The following is a 17934-nucleotide window of genomic DNA, read 5'->3' as shown; positions in this document are numbered from 1 at the left end:
CAGGGCTCGAACCCGCGTCCCCTGCATTGGCAGGCAGATTCTCAACCACTGTGCCACCAGGGAAGCCCATCTTCTATATCTTGAATAAGAGTTCTATTTCAGGAATAGTTTATTTTAAAACCACAGATTTGAGGATTTGACTTCCATTCAGTCACCTAAACAGTACACACTGCCCAGAAAGAATGAAATTGCATCTCAGAGACCTACATGATACGGTTAGAGCTGGTAAGGGGAGTGTGTGGGTTTTAATGGCTCCTTCTGGTTTGTTCTTTCCTCAAAGCTGCTCCCAATAAGCTACTCCTGGGGGACACAGAAAGGCCCTTTTCCGTTTTGAAAAAAACGAACACTTTTATAAAGAATTATTGTGACTATTTGAAGGAGACTTTACTGCAGCCTCTCCATCTTTTTTCCCCTCATGTTCCCCAGGGGGAAAAAGGAATTTCTGTAATTCAAAATCTAGTCACAAGAAAGGCAGCACCTGAGATCGATCTGGTGGTACCAGCAATCAGGCAAATAGATATAATGCTCTTTCGATTTCCGAAGGTTAGTTCAATTAAAGAATAAAACTGTCAGGTAACATTCACAGGACAACCAAGGTGTGATCAAGGTGTGATCCCTAAGTGAGTCTAACATTTTAAAGATTAAAAAAAAAAAAACAAAATAATTGCTAGGTTCTTTCTCCAGGGATTACTCTGCCTTAGAAGAAACAGCTGTGTATCTTCATAGGTTAAATAGAGCTAAGAAAGGGAGGCATCAGAACGCACCTGGATAAAGCCAACTCCATCAGTTCTGGCTTTAAAAAATGGTTTTTTCATTGAAGATAACATACATACAGAAAAATGCCCATACACTAGGTGTCCAGCTGAGTGAATTTTCACAAACTGAACACATGTGTTTAACCAGCACTCAGCTGTAAGAAACAGAATATAACTAGAAGTACCCTCATTCTCCCACTCCAGGGGGAACCGGCTTCCTACTTCTGAAACCATTGATGAGTTTCGCCTGAGTTTGTGCTTTTTCTACATGGAATCCTGCGGCATGTCCCCTTTTGTGCCTGCTTTCCTTCACACATTCCATGTCCGTGACAGTTATCCAAGTAGTTAGAGATGGTTGACTGTCTTTGTTGGCGGGTATTCCATCGTGTGAATACACTGCAATTTATTTCTCCGTTCTACAGCTGATGGACATTTGGGTAGCTTCCAATTTGGGGCTGTTACAAAGAGCCAGCTGCATGGGTTTTTACACTGGTTGCAGTGTGCTGGTGTCCAGGCCGCTGCCTCAAGTGAATGCTTCGTGAGGCCATTTGGAACAACACTGGCCCCCGAGCCCTGGCTGGCATTGTCAGTTGGGTCCTTCTGCTGGCAGATGCAGACCTGAGAAGAGAAAGGCCGCAGCTCTCCACCTGTGAAAACTGCCTCTTGTTTTCATGGAAAAAAAGGTTTTAGAAAAAATCAGCAGCTGAGAACAGAAGTAAGCATTGTTTGCATTATCGTAGAGACTCAAGCAGCTGGCCATGGGGAATTTGGATCGGAGATAATAAGGTAACTTATCTTATTGAAACAGGATACAGCCTAACAGTCTTGAACAAGGAGCGGGGCATGCCCAGGGAACTGGGGGATCGTATAAGCTGGGAGGGAAAATGTTGCCAAGAAAACTTAACTGAACCATCTCATCTCAATGGGTTACGGGTTTAAAATGAGGGCCAAAATCAAGAGCTTAAGTCTTCCCTGAGAGAAGAGAGTTCACATCACCACTCTGGACCGCCCAGGGGATGCTGCCTGAACTTTCTGTAAAGTTCTGCTCCTCATCTCCAAAATGGGGGTGATAAGCGCACACTTGCGGGACTTTAGGGTCAAAGAGACACCAAAGGTGGAAGTACAGGGAACAACGAATAGAGGCTGATCAAATGCTGTGTCCACCGCAAGGGTCGTGATTTAGGTGGAACAGAAACTCATTTGCTTAACTGGGCTATAATGTGGGAATTAGAGGAAAGTCAGGAGATCGACTGCTTGTTCCTTTTGAAAATGCAAAAGAAAACATGTGAAAAGACCGCATTGGTGCCAGCCCAGGGCAGAAGGGTGGGTGGGGAGGGGGTCTCAGTTCTCCAAAGGGAGCAAATGGTAGCTGGGGAGGCACGGTGGGGGCGGGAGAGGGCCGTGCACGGAGCTGCCCGCCTGTCTGTCCTGCTGGGCTTCGCTCTCTGCCAGTCAGACTCTGGTTGCCAAGAGAAAAGCCTCTATTGTTATTTGCATCTTCGAGTATTCTCGCCTGTCAGGACAAACCCTTCTTAAGCACTCGACCACCTGGCCTGGTTAACAGAGGGAGGCCTGAGGTCTCAGGATTTAGGTGGCCCCCCCCCCAGAGCTTCTCTGTGTGGTCCCCAAGGCGGTAGCTCCAAGACAGCCCTTTATTTTTCTGCTGCAGGTGGCGATGACAAGTTTGGATTTTATGCAAAAGACAGTATTATCTTTGGAAATAAATGGTGGGCAACACAATGATGCGGAGGTCCTGCAGCCTGAAGCATCTCTACTGCAGCTCTAGCTGAGCACCGGTTTCCACCGGGCCTGGAGATGCTTCACTGAGGTTTGCAGCTGGGCGTCAGCCCCGCCCTGTGAAGAGGCTACAGCAAACAGAAAGAGCTAGTGCTCTGCAAGCAGGTGGGGAAATCACTCCAGCTCAGCTGGTTTCCCCGCCTTAAGGGAGCCTGAGGTTGGAATCCCAGCCCCAGTCACAACAATACTTCACACTCACTCAGTGGATGTGATGATGTGTTCTGGTCCTCAAAGCTACTAATTTTATCCCAACGTGAAAGAGATAAGGTGCATCTCATTACACCCATTTTACAAATAAGCTCATGCGAACCCAGAGAGAGTAGATGATGGCTCTTGCAGGAAGAGCCAGAGGCCGTAGGTCCAGGTTTCCTGGACGTGCTCACCAGACCACACCTTCCAGAAGGACAGACGTGAGTCTCTGACACAGGTGGGTGTGGCCACCTTTCTGCATTATCAGACCCCAGATTTAGGGGTCAGACAGTGGCGACTGATGCCCGTGTGGGGAAGATTAGCTTCCTATCTAAGAAAGTGAGGTGAACGGATTTGAGGGATGTTTGGGTGGCAGAGCAAACAAGAGTCAGTGACAAACTGCTGGGGAGGAGGGAAGTCCAGATGGCCCTAGGTTTCCAGTCTGGTTCTGCACAATCAGGGCACCCGCCAGCGCTGGGGGTCACCCTTGATCGTAGGGAATAACCAACTGGATCTCGGCAGCCATCGTTCGTCTGTTTCATGACAAACCTCAAGAGCTCTAAGTGCCAAGCCCTCTAGCCGAGGCCGAATCGCATGGGGCTGGAGGAATTGGTGTCAGGAACCATTCCCCTGAGAGCTGACAGATGTGCTCAGAAGTCATCCCTGGCTGCCCGCTGCATTCGCATAAAACTGGGGCTCCTCCCCCAACCCCCCCAAACCACACGGGAACCAGCCTCTGCAGACCGTCCCACCTCCTCTCCCTAGTCTCCCTCTGACCTCCAGCCTGGGGTCACCTCCAACCCTGGAACCCTTTGAGCTTGTTCCCATCTCCGGGCCTGTGGGTTTGAGGCAGGCCTGGAATCTTCTTCGACGTCCTCAAATATCACCTCCTCAGAGAGGCACCCCCCCCCCCCCACCTCCCTCTTGGATCACCCTCTAGCCGGTTTCTCTGGTAGGCTTTTCTTCATAGCACTCAACAGTCTAAGAAACTTCCTAATTTATTTGTCAGCCTGCCGGTTAACCACTTCCCCAACCAGGTGTCTTTTTTTTTTTTTTTTTAATTGAAGTATAGTTGATTTACAATGTGTTAGTTTCAGGTGTACAGCAAAGTCATTCAGTTATACATACATATGTATCCATTCTTTTTCAGGTTCTTTCCCCTTATAGGTTATTACAGAGTACTGAGTAGAGTTCCCTGTGCTCTACAGCAGGTCCTTGTTGGTCACCCATTTTGTATAAAGCAGTGTGTCCCAGCCAGGCTTCATGTTCCACGTCAGAAGGCAATAGTTGAGCAAGAGTGTGGGCCCATGGTCACCCTGGTAGAGATGGAGAGAAGTGAGCGGGGTCCTTGGGGTGACGTGTGGAGGTACAGCTGACGGGGTCTGTGGGTCAGCCTTCGAGGTCTGCGTGCGTGACGGTGCCCATCACTCACCCGGCTTGCCCCAGTGGGGGGGGAGGTGTGGGTTTGAAAAGGTCTGAGTCGGGCTTTCCGCTTACTGATTCTGCGGCACTTGAGGCATCTGGGGGGGACCTGCCAGGCATGCAGGGGCTCCCTGGGTCTGGAGCTCAGCGGAGAGCTCTGGGCTGGAGTGTAATTGTGCGAGTTGCTGTGTACGGCTGCGGATGGGCATAGGGGCCGTGGATGACGGGGCTGTGTGAGGGCAGGAGACGGAGAGGGCGGCGGGGACGGCCCTTGGGCTCGAAAAGGAATCGGGGAGGTAGAGGAAGAAAACCAGGCACGGTGGCCAAAGACAGAAGAGTGTGTTGGGGTGTGGGCGGACTCTTGGGGCTCCCAAGTTGGACCCCTCAGGAAGGTCATCTCCAGCCCTGACAGCGGGACACTGGGGCTTTCCAAGTGATGGCCTTTACAAGTGCTAACTCACTAAGGCCTCACAAGGACCCTGCCCATTACTTTCCCCCAGTCTTCAGGGGAGAAAATGAAAGCACACAGAGTAAAAGACTTGCCCAAGTCACCAGCCAGCGAGTAGAGGTCTCAGGATTCAGCCCAGACTCCACGGTCTTTGTCACCACACTTGCTAACATCCCACCCTCCACTTTTTGCAGGCTCCCCTTTTGACTGGGCTGATCCAACATCAGACAATTTGCAATTGCCAAACTTCATCTTTAGTAATCAAAAGAGCTCTGACTACAGACACAAGGTATGAGCCAATCTTCTCTTAAGCCTTTGGTTAAGACCATGATGCAATCTTGGTCCCTATTTTTTTTTTTTTTTTGAATTGCTTTATCACCATCTGGGATCGTTCCTGAGCTCTGGGAGGCTTTGAAGAAGGTTCTGAGGACCCTGCACAAGGACCCTGGGCCATTCGGGTCCTCCTTTCCCTCCCAGGTGGTGTCAGGAACACCAGAGCCAGACCCACTGGCGTTATTCACGGTGAAAGTGGCCACCCGGCTGGCCTGTGCTCGCCACCCCCGCACACGGCAGCTGGGCTTCTTGACCAGCCCCATTGGGCTTGTTTCAGTAGTGGCCTGGGTGAGAGGGCACTAACTCAGGGAGCACCTCTGATTTTGTATGACTCTTGTAACAAGCTATCCTTCAGCATCCTTCAAAGCATTCTCCTTTCATGTGACATTGATGACCAACATCTCTTTGCTGCCACTCCCCTCACAATGTCAAGAGAGTGTCTTTAAAAGTTTGAAAACTTTGCATTGTAAATGAAAAAAAAAAAAATCCTGATGGGCGACCAATCTTGTCTTTCACCAGACTAAACTGGAGTTTCCCTTTGGCTTCATCAAATCCCAGAACAGCCAGCCTTCGGGTATATTTTAGTCCCTTTGTATCCAAATAACACCGTGTGATTTGGTGAAAAGCTGTGTGTTTATTATCATGAAATATAAATGTGTTGAAAACATCAAATTGCTATTGTGCAGGCTCTTCTAATAGCCTATTGGAACCTCCTTCACTTCAGAAATGACACACTTTGGGGTAGAACTTCCCATTTTAAAAACCACATAAACTCCCCACCCGTTCCCCTTCCAACACTTCAGCAGTCAGATTACGTAGTATTTTTCTTTCCCATTTCAATTGACGCTTTACATCAAACATTACCAAGCTCTGCAAAATGCACAGGGATGCAGTCACACTAAGGTAGAGTCACTTTGGTGTTTTTGGTTTTTTTTTTTTTGCTCTTAAGGTCACCTATTCATTATTTCCACCATTCGGCACAAAAGTCAGGATCTGTCTGGAAAATGTGTTATTGCCCCATGACCAGAACCCAGAGAGAAACATGTTTGCCTTTAGATGGATGCGATGATTATGTGGATTGTATCATTTAAAAAGAAAGCAACTCAATTTTGCAACTGCATTCTTTGTAGAAATCTGGCCTTTGGTTGACTAATCTCATCAACCAATTAATCCCACACCGATTACCCTGCTCATTCATTCTCAGCAACAAAATGTAAGCAAAACTTGCAAAACTCCCCTGAAGTCTCACCTGGGCTCTGTCTGGTTTCTGACACTTCCTCTGGACTTATGTTCATCATGGTGATTCTCAACCGCAAGTCTGATTGGCTGGCCCCTCCTTTCGTGGTATCAGTCTCAAGGGCTGTGGAAGCAGAGGACCTGAGTGCACATTCTTGCTATACAGTCAACTGTCTAAGCCAGAAACCTGTGGCGGGTCTTCCTTGACCTATCCCTCCCCCTCCTCCCTCCACGGCCGGTCAGTCACCGAGTCCTGTCCATTCTGTATCTTGAATCACTTGCCTCCCCCGCTTCTCTCCACGGCCACATCCTGGCTCAGCCTCCATCACCCATAGCCTCATACTAGTCTCCCAAGGGGTCTCCCTGCCTCCATATATGGGGTCAATCTATATACAGTAAGTCCCTTACATACGAACCTTCAAGTTGTGAACTTTCAAAGATGCGAACATGCCTTCGAATGTCCAATCGTGTAAGTTCACGTGTCTGCGTACATTGTCACGTGCGTGCATCCTTTACAAGTGGTTGTGCTTTTGTGTACTTTACTGTATAGAGTACAGTAGTACAGTATCTTTATTTCAAGCCCAGGATGTCTGGAAGCAAGCGTAAAAGCAGCAGTGATGCAGCTGGTATATACTACTGTACTTTTCAAGGTGCTGTACTGTAAGGTTAAAATGTTTATTTTTTGTTTTTGTTTTTTATGTATTATTTGTGTGAAAGGTATTATAAACCTATTACAGTACAGTACTATATAGTCGATTGTGTTGGTCGGGTACCTAGGCTAACTTTGTTGGACTTGCAGACGTGCTGTTGGAACGGAACTTATTCATAGGTAGGGAACTTACTGTAAGGGCTCCTTTGAAAATGCAGATTCGACTATGCCACCCTCCTGTTTAACACTCCTCAAGGCCTTCCATCACCTGTAGGTTATAGCAGAGGCCCCTCTTCATCACCCTGAAGCTCCCTCCATGACGTAACCTGGTTATCCCAGCACAGAGCTTATGGCCTCTAGAAACCCGTGCTGTATCCCTGCTCTGCACTCCACCCCAGCCCCACTCATTCCTCCAGGCCCCCCGAGTGCCTGTCTCCCAAGCCTCCTGGACACCCCTCAGGTGATGGAATTTCTCTCTGGGTCTACTTCAACTTCCAGGCTGACCTCGTTGTGGATGAGGGCAAGCTCTGGTTTTTTTTCCTTTATCTCCAGCCCAGGACAGAATCTGTCACAAAGCAGGCATTCACTAAATGCTTGTTCCTTGGTGACATGGCTGGGGTTCAAGGTGGTTCTTAGGGTACTGGACTTCCATCTATGTCCCATAGGAAGCTCCATTTAGGTTTCCACAAATATCTGATTCAGATTTCATGTTTTAAAGATTGTTAAATTATTTTGCATATTGTAGTGTAGAATAGATTCAAATATGTTACTGACAAACATGTGACACACTGCCGATCGGCAAGCTAAGTGTGTTGCAAAGAAAAATTATCTTCATGAAGACTCTGAATAAATCTGTCATTTGTTGGTTCCTTAAATCCCAAGGTTATAAGGCTGGTTATTTTTAAAAATTGTTACAGTGTACTGCCATTTATCTGTGTGAATTAGGAATTTCTTATTACAATATGACCAAAGCAAACAGCGGAAATAAACTAGACTGAGGCTGACATCAGATTGCAGTGGTTTCCCACAACTACAGTTTCGACTTTTTCTCATTTATTAAAACAGCCTGTAATCCTCACTGGCTGGTTTCACAGCGTGTGAGTACCAGAGGTCTGAGGTTATAATGGAAATGTATACCAATGAAATGTACCCTCAGCCCCTGGATGTTTTAGGGCTTCCTCTAAGGCGTTGTTTGCAAGATGGGCTTAGCCATTTCTTTAAAAGTTTGGAAACTACTGGCCAGGGGGAAGCAGGGTGCTGGGCTGAGGCTGCCCAGAGATTCAGCTCTCAGTTCCCAAGGAAACGAGGCACCTGCCCAGGACTGGGCCGGGAGGGCAGTGGAAGAGCTGAGGGAACTGGGAAGGACTTAGAGATCTGCGGAGGACCGGGGAAGATCAGGGAGCAGCTCCGCGTCCTCTCTAGGGGATCCCTAACCTCCTCCAGCACCCTTAACCTCGAAGGTCTGTAGGTTGGCTCAGTGCCTGCTTCACGGGCCGGCTGCTCTGCTGGAGGGCGAGTGATGGGGGAACAGATGCTCACAGGCTGTGTGCTGCCTGCGGGGAGGCCAGTCCCCGTCCCTCCAGATCTGCAAGGGGACTTCCGAAGGGACGGGGGGAGAGGAAGCCAGGCCTCGGGCTCTTTACGGGAACCTGTTGGAGCTGCACGGAATTCAGTGGCTGCCAGCACTTGGGGCCAGCACAAAGAGCCCTTCCTCCTGCTAGACGTCAGGCCAAGCCACTGCTGTGGGCTAGCTCTCCACCTGGGCTTGGTGCCCTTCCCCTGGTCCTGGGAGTTTCCTTCTCACTCATTTAACCAATGGAGATTGGTTCCCTCTGTGGGGTTTCTACAGCCATGCTCGCCCAGGACTCCCTACATACCACCCTAAAGAAGTCCTTCCCTTGGTTCTGCTTCCCCCTCCAGCTACCGTCCTATCCCGTCCCTGCCCTTCATACTGAAACTTCTTGAAAATAAGGATTCTCCATCCCTAGACCATCGTGTCACCTTCCCCCCAACCTAACTGCCCCTGGTTTTCCCCTGCTGCACCAATGACATCTTTCTCAAAGGTCACCAGTGACTTCCTGGTGTTAAAGCCCAGCAGCTTTCCGTAAGCCCTGCATCCTCACTGACAACCGGCATCCACCGCCCGCCCCCATCGCGCAGACACTGTTTACGTTGTGACCTGACCTCCTGCTTCCCCCTCTTCCTCCCTGACCACTTCTAGCCAGTCTCCAAGGACTTTTCTGCCTCTTGTTCTTCTCATGGGAGGTGGCTGTGTTTGCTAGGACCTGCTGGAACGAGGTACCACAGGCCAGGGGCTTAAACAGCTGAAGTTTATGTTCTCAGTCCTGGAGGCTGGAAGTCTGAGGCCACAGTGGCAGCAGGGTGGGTTTGTCCTGAGGCCTCCCTCCTTGGTGTGTAGACGGCCGTCTTCTCCCTGTGTCTTCACATGGTCTCTCCTATGTGTGTCTGTGTCCTGATCTCGTCCTCTTATAAGGACCCTAGTCTTATTGGATTAGGTCTCCCCTTGATGACCTCATTTTAACTTAATTACCTCTGTAAAGGCCTTATTTCCAAATACAGTCACAGTCTGAGGTTCTGAGGGTTAAGACTTCAACAGGGCATTTGGGGTGGGGACATAATTGAGACAGTAGCAATGATCTTGCACAGATTAGGTTCTTGGCCCTTTTTAACGTTACTTCCTACAGCCATTTCTAAAGCGTGTGTATTATTATTGAGTAAATGCTTTTGTCAATTTCATTTTTTTAATTTCAGTTTTGCAATTTCATTTCTTAAATTACAAAAGTAATGCCTCTCGTGAAAATAAAGTGGAGCAATCCTCGAGTGTTCGAAGAAAAGATTAATCAGAGGATATGATTTCCAAGTCAATAACTATGTCTCCAAGTTCTTTTCTGAGCTTTAGGGTCAAATTCCCAACTTGTTTTCAAACACCTCCCTGGGATGGCTGGACCATCACACACACAAACACGATAGTACTCTTCATCTCTTCATGCAAGTCCCCAACGCTTTCAATCACTTCTCCCCTCAGCCCCACTCCCTGGCCAAGCACTTCCTTGAGCCCAAATGTCCGCCTCTCAAGCATATTTTGTGAGACTCAGTTCAAAATCGGTGGGGCTCTTTGTTCAAAAGCTATTAAGAATTTCAAGACAGTGACGGCAGAGCACTTGTTTTTTTATTGACATAGAGTTGATTTGCAATGCTTCAGGTGTACAGCAAAGTAATTTGGTTACTTTTTTTTTCAGATTCTTTTCCATTATAGGTTATTGAAAGATATTGAATAGAGTTCCTTGTGCTCTACAGTAGGACCTTGTTGTTTATCTGTTTTATATACAGTAGTTTATATCTGCTAATCCCAAACCCCTAATTTATCCCTCCCCCACTCCCTTTCCCCTCTGGTAACCATAAATTTGTTTTCTATATCTGTGAGTCTGTCTCTGTTTTGTAAATAAGCTCATTTGTATAGTTTTTTTTAGATTCCACATATCAGTGATATATGATATGTGTCTTTCTCTGTCTGACTTATTCCACTTAGTATGATCATCTCTAGGTCCATCCATGTTGCTGCAGATGGCATTATTTCATTCTTTTTTATGGCTGAGTAATATTTAAAACCGAGCACAGGGCCCCTCAGAGAAGGTCACACATCCTAAAGGGGGCCAGCCCCCCTCCATTATCCCCTCCATATCCCGCTGAGCCCCACCCCCATCAATGCCCTGGGTTTCCACCAGGGCATCCTGGGGCCTCACATCCATCCCCCTTCCCCTCCCACCCATCTGCCTAGTGACGCCTACCATCACCGTCTGCACATGGTATACTTTGCTCAAAGCCTTTGGCGTGTCCTCACCTCCACACTGGGCACAGCTCTCCAGGACAGCACTTTAGGCCCTGATTTCCTGACTTGGCTCCTTCTCATGCCTCATCCGGACACACAGCGTGGCGTGAATGTTCTGGTCTCTCCCCTGACTGTCCTCCGTGCAGCTTGCCCTCCAAGCCCTGTCTCTCTGAAACCCTACCCTCTCCATCTGTGTCAGTGGAAACTGTCCAAACGCCAGGACCTCCCTCTTGCAAGTGTTTCCTGGCCTCTGACCTCGGTGTGATGGCTCCTTTCCGGTCGGCCCACACGTCCTGCAAGGGCTGGCGTGCTTTCATCCTTTAAACCTCCCACTCGCCCAGGGCCAGGCTCTATTTCTGTCGCCTGCGGCTTAGCGGGGCCGGTAACCTTGCACAAGGCTACTTGCACCGGCAAGCGGTGGCCTAGGGCTGCAGCCGCTCCACCGCCACAGTCTGGCTCAGAGGCCGTGCCTGTCCCTTGCCTTGTGCCGCGGCTGGTCCTCCTGCATTGCTCCTGGACCCACACTAGACAGGGAGCTCTTTGAAGAAAATGGATCTTTTTCATCTTCGTTTTCCTTGAGGTGCTTTGTTTGTCTCTACCTTCAGCCCGTATGTTTCTGTGATGGAGCAGGAAGTTTTGAAACACTGGGTTAGCCCAGGAAGAGGCAGTGACCAAATATGTTATCTTACATTTCCGAAAACTCAACCAGTTAAGGATTCTTTGGTGTGACAACAGCCCTTTTCAAAAGCAATGTCCTTTGGGGACCATATAGGGAATGTGAATTCATCAGTCACACTTAGGAATCAGTAGATTCAACTCTGTGCTGGTTGCCGGCCTTCCTTCCAAATGAGAGCCCTGCGGGGGTGGGGGGATCTCTGGTGGGAGGGAGGCGGTCCGGGTCCCCCCACTCTTACCCTTTTGTTGGGTTTTGCGTTAACGTTAACGACTGTCTGCACCTCAAACTCCCCCTCCCCCGAGGCTAGGCTATCAAAGCTGAAGGAGAAAGCCAGATTTCTTAGTCTCCTGATATTTCTTTTCTTCTCACTGGATCTGGGGGAGACAACTTCTTTTTTTTTTTTTAATTAATTTATTTAAATTTATATATTTTTGGCTGTGTTGGGTTTTTGTTGCTGCGCGCGGGCTTTCTCTAGTTGCGGCGAGCAGGGGCTACTCTTCGTTGTGGTGCACGGGTTTCTCATTGCGGTGGCTTCTCTTGTTCCAGAGCACGGGCTCTAGGCACTCGGGCTTCAGTAGTTGTGGCACGTGGGCTTCAGTAGTTGTGCCTTGCGGGGTCTAGAGCGCAGGCTCAGTAGTTGTGGCTCAGGGGCCCAGCTGCTCCGCGGCATATGGGATCTTCCTGGACCAGGGCTCGAACCCGTGTCCCCTGCATTGGCAGGCAGATTCTCAACCACTGCACCACAAGGGAAGCCCCATCATATATTATTGAGGGAGGGAACAAATGGATTACAAAGCAGAATGTGTAATAGAGTCCCATTCTTATATTTTTATATTTAGATAAATATGTGTGTACTGTACTTTACCCATAGACATTTGGGAAAATACTTATTGTAAAAAGGACAACAAACTTTCCAAAGATATTCACCAAAATGTTTTCAGTATCTGGGTAGCAAATTTTGAATGAAACAGTCTTCCCTTTTTTAAAAAATTTTCTCTGCTTACGGTGTGTTACTTTGGGACATGTGTGTTTTGCATGGAGCTGGAAACTTACAAGCAAATCTGCATCTGACACATGGGCTTCCTCTGCTGGCATCCTCTCCTCACCTCACCTCTCACAATCCCCCCGCCCGATGCTGTCCGGAGAAAGAGGAGGAAGTAGGTGCCACCGAAGGCCCTTCCCTGCAGTCTGCAGGCATGTGATTGCCTTGCGGGGCAGGAGCTTAGTCAGGAGCGCACCACTTCCCCTCCTGGCGGGAATTCCAGGGCTGAGGTGGTGATGTGATTTGACCTGTGAGGGTGTGACCGCCAGGAGGAAAAGGGAACTGAGCTGAGCTGTCCTGATTCCCCGGTCTGGTGTGGCCACCGCAGTGCCCTCCTTGCTGGAGTTGCCTTTTGCCACGCTTGGGGCTGGATGACAGCCCAGGGGTCCCTGGCGGTTCCCTTTCTGGGACCCTGTGAGGTAGGGACAGGGAGTGATGGCTCAGAGGGGGCCCGCCACCCTGCCAGCCAAGGCCCCTCCCTGGCCCTCTAGCTCTCCTACTCCAAAAGTCCATCAGCCGCCCTGCTCCGACCTCTTCTCTGCCCCCCAGAAGCTAGCCCACGGTAAGCATTCTAGAAATGCTGGCTCCGAGCTCCACCCTGATTCCACACTGCTCGTCACACCTCTGCTGGGACAGAGATCGCTTCCTAACTCTGGCCCTCTCCCTCCCCCCCTTGCTGGAAATCCAGCCTAAGGGACGAGAAGGGAGCTCACTTCAAAGCACACCCCCTCCCCACATCTACACATGCCCCAGCTTCAGATAAAAGGAATGGGGAGAGAAAGCATGAACACGATGAAATCAAACCCAGAGCATCTGAAGAGGTGGACACTGCGTCCTCCTTGTCCCTGATGGCCCCATCAGAGCTGAGACCTGCCCGGTCCGTGCTTGTGCCCCTCATCCTGCCTGGACAGCCATCCCCCTTACTTCCTCCGTCCCCTCCTTCTGCACAAAGCTTCCCAGCCCACGTCAGCTCAAGATAGCTGCTCCCGCCAGGGCTTATACTATGATTTCACTGTTCATCTGTTTATATCTCATCTCCTCCCAGATGTAAAGCTCTTGGAGGATTGAAAGCAATTCCTGGATGCAGTGAAATGCACTGGTCCTGGGACTGAGACCAGGGCAAACGCCTGGCTCAGCCCCATGGTGGTTCTAAGACCCTGGGTAAGTCGCTGCCTCCGGGCTTGGTTACCTCATCTGTCAATCAGGCAGCAATCATCTCTACCTGGTGGAAAGATGAAATGAGATAACAGGTGTAAGAGTTCTGGTCATTTAGTTATTTCCTGAACATTTCCTTGCCATCCTTCCCAACACCTTCCCTAGAGCGGACACTTTCATGTAGTAAATGTTCAATACATGTTCACTGATTGAGTGACAGATCATGAATTCCACTCCATTCCTCCCTGCATCTTATCTGCATATCTCAGAGAGTTGGCCCTTAGGACTGTGTCACAGAAGGGTTTGGATGTATACCTCGATAGCCACCAGAAATTGGAGATAAATATTACTGATTTTTACTGAATCCATCTATAAAGTGGTCTAAGGGTTTTGTTGTTCCATAAGTTTATTACACCCAGAGAAAAATATCATGAAAATAACATGTTCGAGAGAAAGTCTATACCAGCCAGGCTTAATGGAGTAGGACTTGTATGACCGACCGGTAGTCTCTTCCACAAGAGAGATTTAAGACAATGGAATCTATTCAGTGGAAGGTAGTGTGCGGGTCAGGGGGTTGTCCAGGAACAGATGGCATACCCAAAAGGGGTACCTGGAAAAGAGTTTGTTAAAACGCATTTTATTTACAAAGGGTGGTGAGAGACTAAAAAGGAATGTGAACTACTCTGTGTTACAATGATGGGGAGTTTTAGCTCTCCCAGACCTGAAGGGGCCAAGGAAAGGAGGAGTGACTGGTACCCAGCAGGACCTGTGCCTGCCAGAGGGCCACCGACATGAGCTGCTCTCTCCATCAGAGGAATGCAGACCTGCAGAGAAGAAGCTGGTGGAACCGACAGCCCGACTTTCCTCTCCACTTGTCCTCCAATACCTGCTGGGGTTTCCATTGGCTCGACGCAGCCAGAAGCCTAAAGGAAGTGGGCTATGTTGGTAATCCACGGAGGTTAGTCCCTAGGGCACAAGAGTTGGGTGGGCAGTGAATCTGAAAGGCAAAGCAAGAATATCCAGCATAATAGGAAAAGAGAAAGAAAAGTCAAAAGAAATTATAGTAAATAAGAACATCACCACAAAATAGATGCTAGAAATGAATCCAAATATTTTAGTAATCATAATAAAAGTAAATAGATTAAAGAGACTCTCAGATTGGAAAAAACAAAATCACAGACTATCACGATTTCTATTTAAAGGAGATAAGCCTCCAGCATAGAGATATCAATAGGAGGAAAATAACTAGAAAAAGGTATAGCATGTAAATATTAACAAAAGGAAGGCTTCACTTGTAATATTAGTATCAAACCTGAGAGAATTGAAGGTGAAAATTTTTCATGTAAATGAAGAAACAAATACACCAAGAAGATATAAAAATCATGAAATCATACTAATTTAATAGTATAATCTTAAAATTACAAAGCTAAAATTGATGGATTTATATGGGAAAATGGACAAATCTATAATCACAGCAGGAGATTTTAAAGCATATCTCTCAGAAACTGACAGATAAAGCAGACCCAAAATTATAGGAAATTAAGGCCCTCCAAATTTGAAAAAAAACCCCAAAACATTTAAAACAGACTAACTCTAGGGGGTAACATTTAGGCTCCTGCACCTGTCAAATAGATGACACACATTTTTTCCAAGCACAAATGGAACATTGTCACAACTTGATCACCCTAGGCCACAAAGGAAGTCTCAACAAATTTAACGATTCAATATCATAAAGGCCCATGTTCTCTGAAAGCAATGCAGTATTAGTGATTATTAGAAATCACCAATAAAAAGATATCCAAACCACTTCGCCCATGTATATTGAAACTAAATGGTACATTTCTAAATACTTCCTAATTTAAAGATAAAATTCAAGGGAAATTATAAAACATTTAAAACTAGTAGTTATGAAAATTCAACATATAGCTCTTGGAACGCAGCTAAAGAAGCGGTTACGGGGATAATCAGAGCCTTTAATATGTATATTAGAAAACAAAAAAACTAAATTAATGAGCTGGGAGTTAAGATCACAAAGCTAGGAAAAAACAATAGTGAATTTAGTATTTGCCTTAAGGAGAGTTACATTTCAATGGGATGACATGTATATACGTATATTTTTCTATCCAACATGCAGCAAATTTATAAGGTGCTCTTTTCTGTTGCTGTAGCTGTTATGCTTACTTTGACTTAGCACATAATAGATGCTCAATACATTCCTTTTTTTTTTAACATCTTTATTGGAGTATAATTGCTTTACAATGGTGTGTTAGCTTCTGCTTTATAACAAAGTGCATCAGCTATACATACACATATATCACCATATCTCCTCCCTCTTGCGTCTCCCTCCCACCATCCCTATCCCACCCCTCTAGGTGGACACAAAGCACCGAGCTGATCTCCCTGTGCTATGTGGCTGTTTCCCACTAGCTATCTATTTTACATTTGGTAGTATATATAAGTCCATGCCACTCTCTCACTTTGTCCCAGCTTACCCTTCCCCCTCCCCGTGTCCTCAAGTCCGTTCTCTATGTCTGCATCTTTATTCCTGTCCTGCCCCTAGGTTCTTCAGAACCTTTTTTTTTTTTTTTAGATTCCATATATATGTGTTAGCATATGGTATTTATTTTTCTCTTTCCTTTTTTTTTTTCATCTTTTAATTCCTATGGGGTTCATCATTTCTTTATCAGTTAACATTCTCATTGACAAAAACCAATTTATATTAACTATAGTTATATATAACATATCAAGGGAGTACATGGGAAAATCAGAACACAAGACTTCATCAGCTAAATAAAGTTCAACTCAGTTTGCTGTTATGGGGACAAACAAGATAACAAATACACTGAAGCATAAACAAAATATTACACTCAGAATAACAGCATTCCAGAAGAAAACAGAAAGCTGAAGATACAATAAAGGTCTTTAATTTATAATATGTATAATTATATAATTTATTAAAATCAACATGCTTCATGTACAAAATATTAACATGGCAGTCATAAAGTTTGTGAAGCACTTCAAATGCTGAAATGTTAAAACAGTAAAACTACACTAAGCAACTTTTGCATCAAGGGATCTAATCTAGCTCACTAGTTCAGGCTGAACATTCACTCTCTGTAGTATTTCTTCAGGCATGCAAAAAACAAGGCTAACAGGTTTAATCTGTTCTTCTCCCAAAAGTGACAATCCAGCAATTCCAAATAGAGTATGAAAAGGATCTACCATATCTCCTGGCCTGTCCGCAAATCCTCCCGTTTCTTCATCTTGACATGCTAAAATGAAACTGCGCAGTTTCTCTCTGTCAATCCAATGAAGCCTTCTAATTATCTTTAGGGAAGCCAACACCCACCAAGAGTAGCATACATCTGGTAACTTCTCTGGCCTTCCATTGAGTCCACCTGATGGAAGCTGTCGTTCACAAAGCCACCAACCGAGCAAATCAGAATTTACTCGATGCAACTGACTAGTAATAGCCAGGAATCCTGTGCAACAATAGATCTGCCCAGCATGGGATTCAAAACCTGGCCTGCAACCAAATCCACCATCAAAGTTCATACGTGATAAAACAAATTCGATTGCCTTTTCCACATTAATAGCATCCAGCTTCCCCAACAGAGCCAAAGTTGCCACCGCACAAAAAGAGAATCTTGTATCTCTTTCTCCCCAAGTATCTCCAGCAAAAGAACCATCTTCTTTCTGTAGACTCTGAACATATTCTACAACTTTATTTACATCAATAACATTAATACTATCATAGTAAGAATCTGGACAGCACTAAGAGTGTACAAAAGATGAGGATCATGTCCAATACTAGCACGTATCCCACCACACTTGTGTTGACAAGACTTAATAAATGTCAGAATTTCTTCTCTATTCATGCGATGTAGCTGTCCCATGAGATCCATTACAGTCAGACCCCAATAGATGCCACTCATTCTCAAATATTCAGACATACAGTATTCGTATTCATCTTTCTTTGAGCCATAGGATGCTATATAATCTGGATGCTTCTCCACTAATAGGGTGTCGGGTGCATCTGACTTGATAATAACATCCTTCTGTGGTGTGCCCATGTCTGAGAGTGAAAAGAGCTATTTTTCTCTTTTTGACTTACTTCACTCTGTATGACAGACTCTAGGTCCATCCACCTCGCTACAAATAACTCAATTTTGTTTCTTTTTATGGCTGAGTAATATTCCATTGTATATATGTGCCACATCTTCTTTATCCATTCATCCGATGATGGACACTTAGGTTGGTTCCATGTCCTGGCTATTGTAAATAGAGCTGCAGTGAACATTGTGGTACATGACTCTTTTTGAATTATGGTTTTCTCAGGGTATATGCCCAGTAGTGGGATTGCTGGGTCGTATGGTAGTTCT

General features: G+C 46.5%; 1 pseudogene; it reads right to left on the bottom strand.

The window, feature by feature from the left end:
- Window positions 1–16629: 16629 nt before the first annotated feature.
- LOC103001823 (geranylgeranyl transferase type-2 subunit beta-like) lies at window positions 16630–17625 on the bottom strand (annotated as a pseudogene).
- Between the last annotated feature and the right edge of the window lie 309 nt (window positions 17626–17934).

This window comes from Balaenoptera acutorostrata, chromosome 12, assembly GCF_949987535.1.
Source record: "Balaenoptera acutorostrata chromosome 12, mBalAcu1.1, whole genome shotgun sequence".
Classification (NCBI taxonomy): Eukaryota; Metazoa; Chordata; class Mammalia; order Artiodactyla; family Balaenopteridae; genus Balaenoptera; species Balaenoptera acutorostrata.
This window is presented reverse-complemented; position numbering and strand designations above follow the sequence as displayed.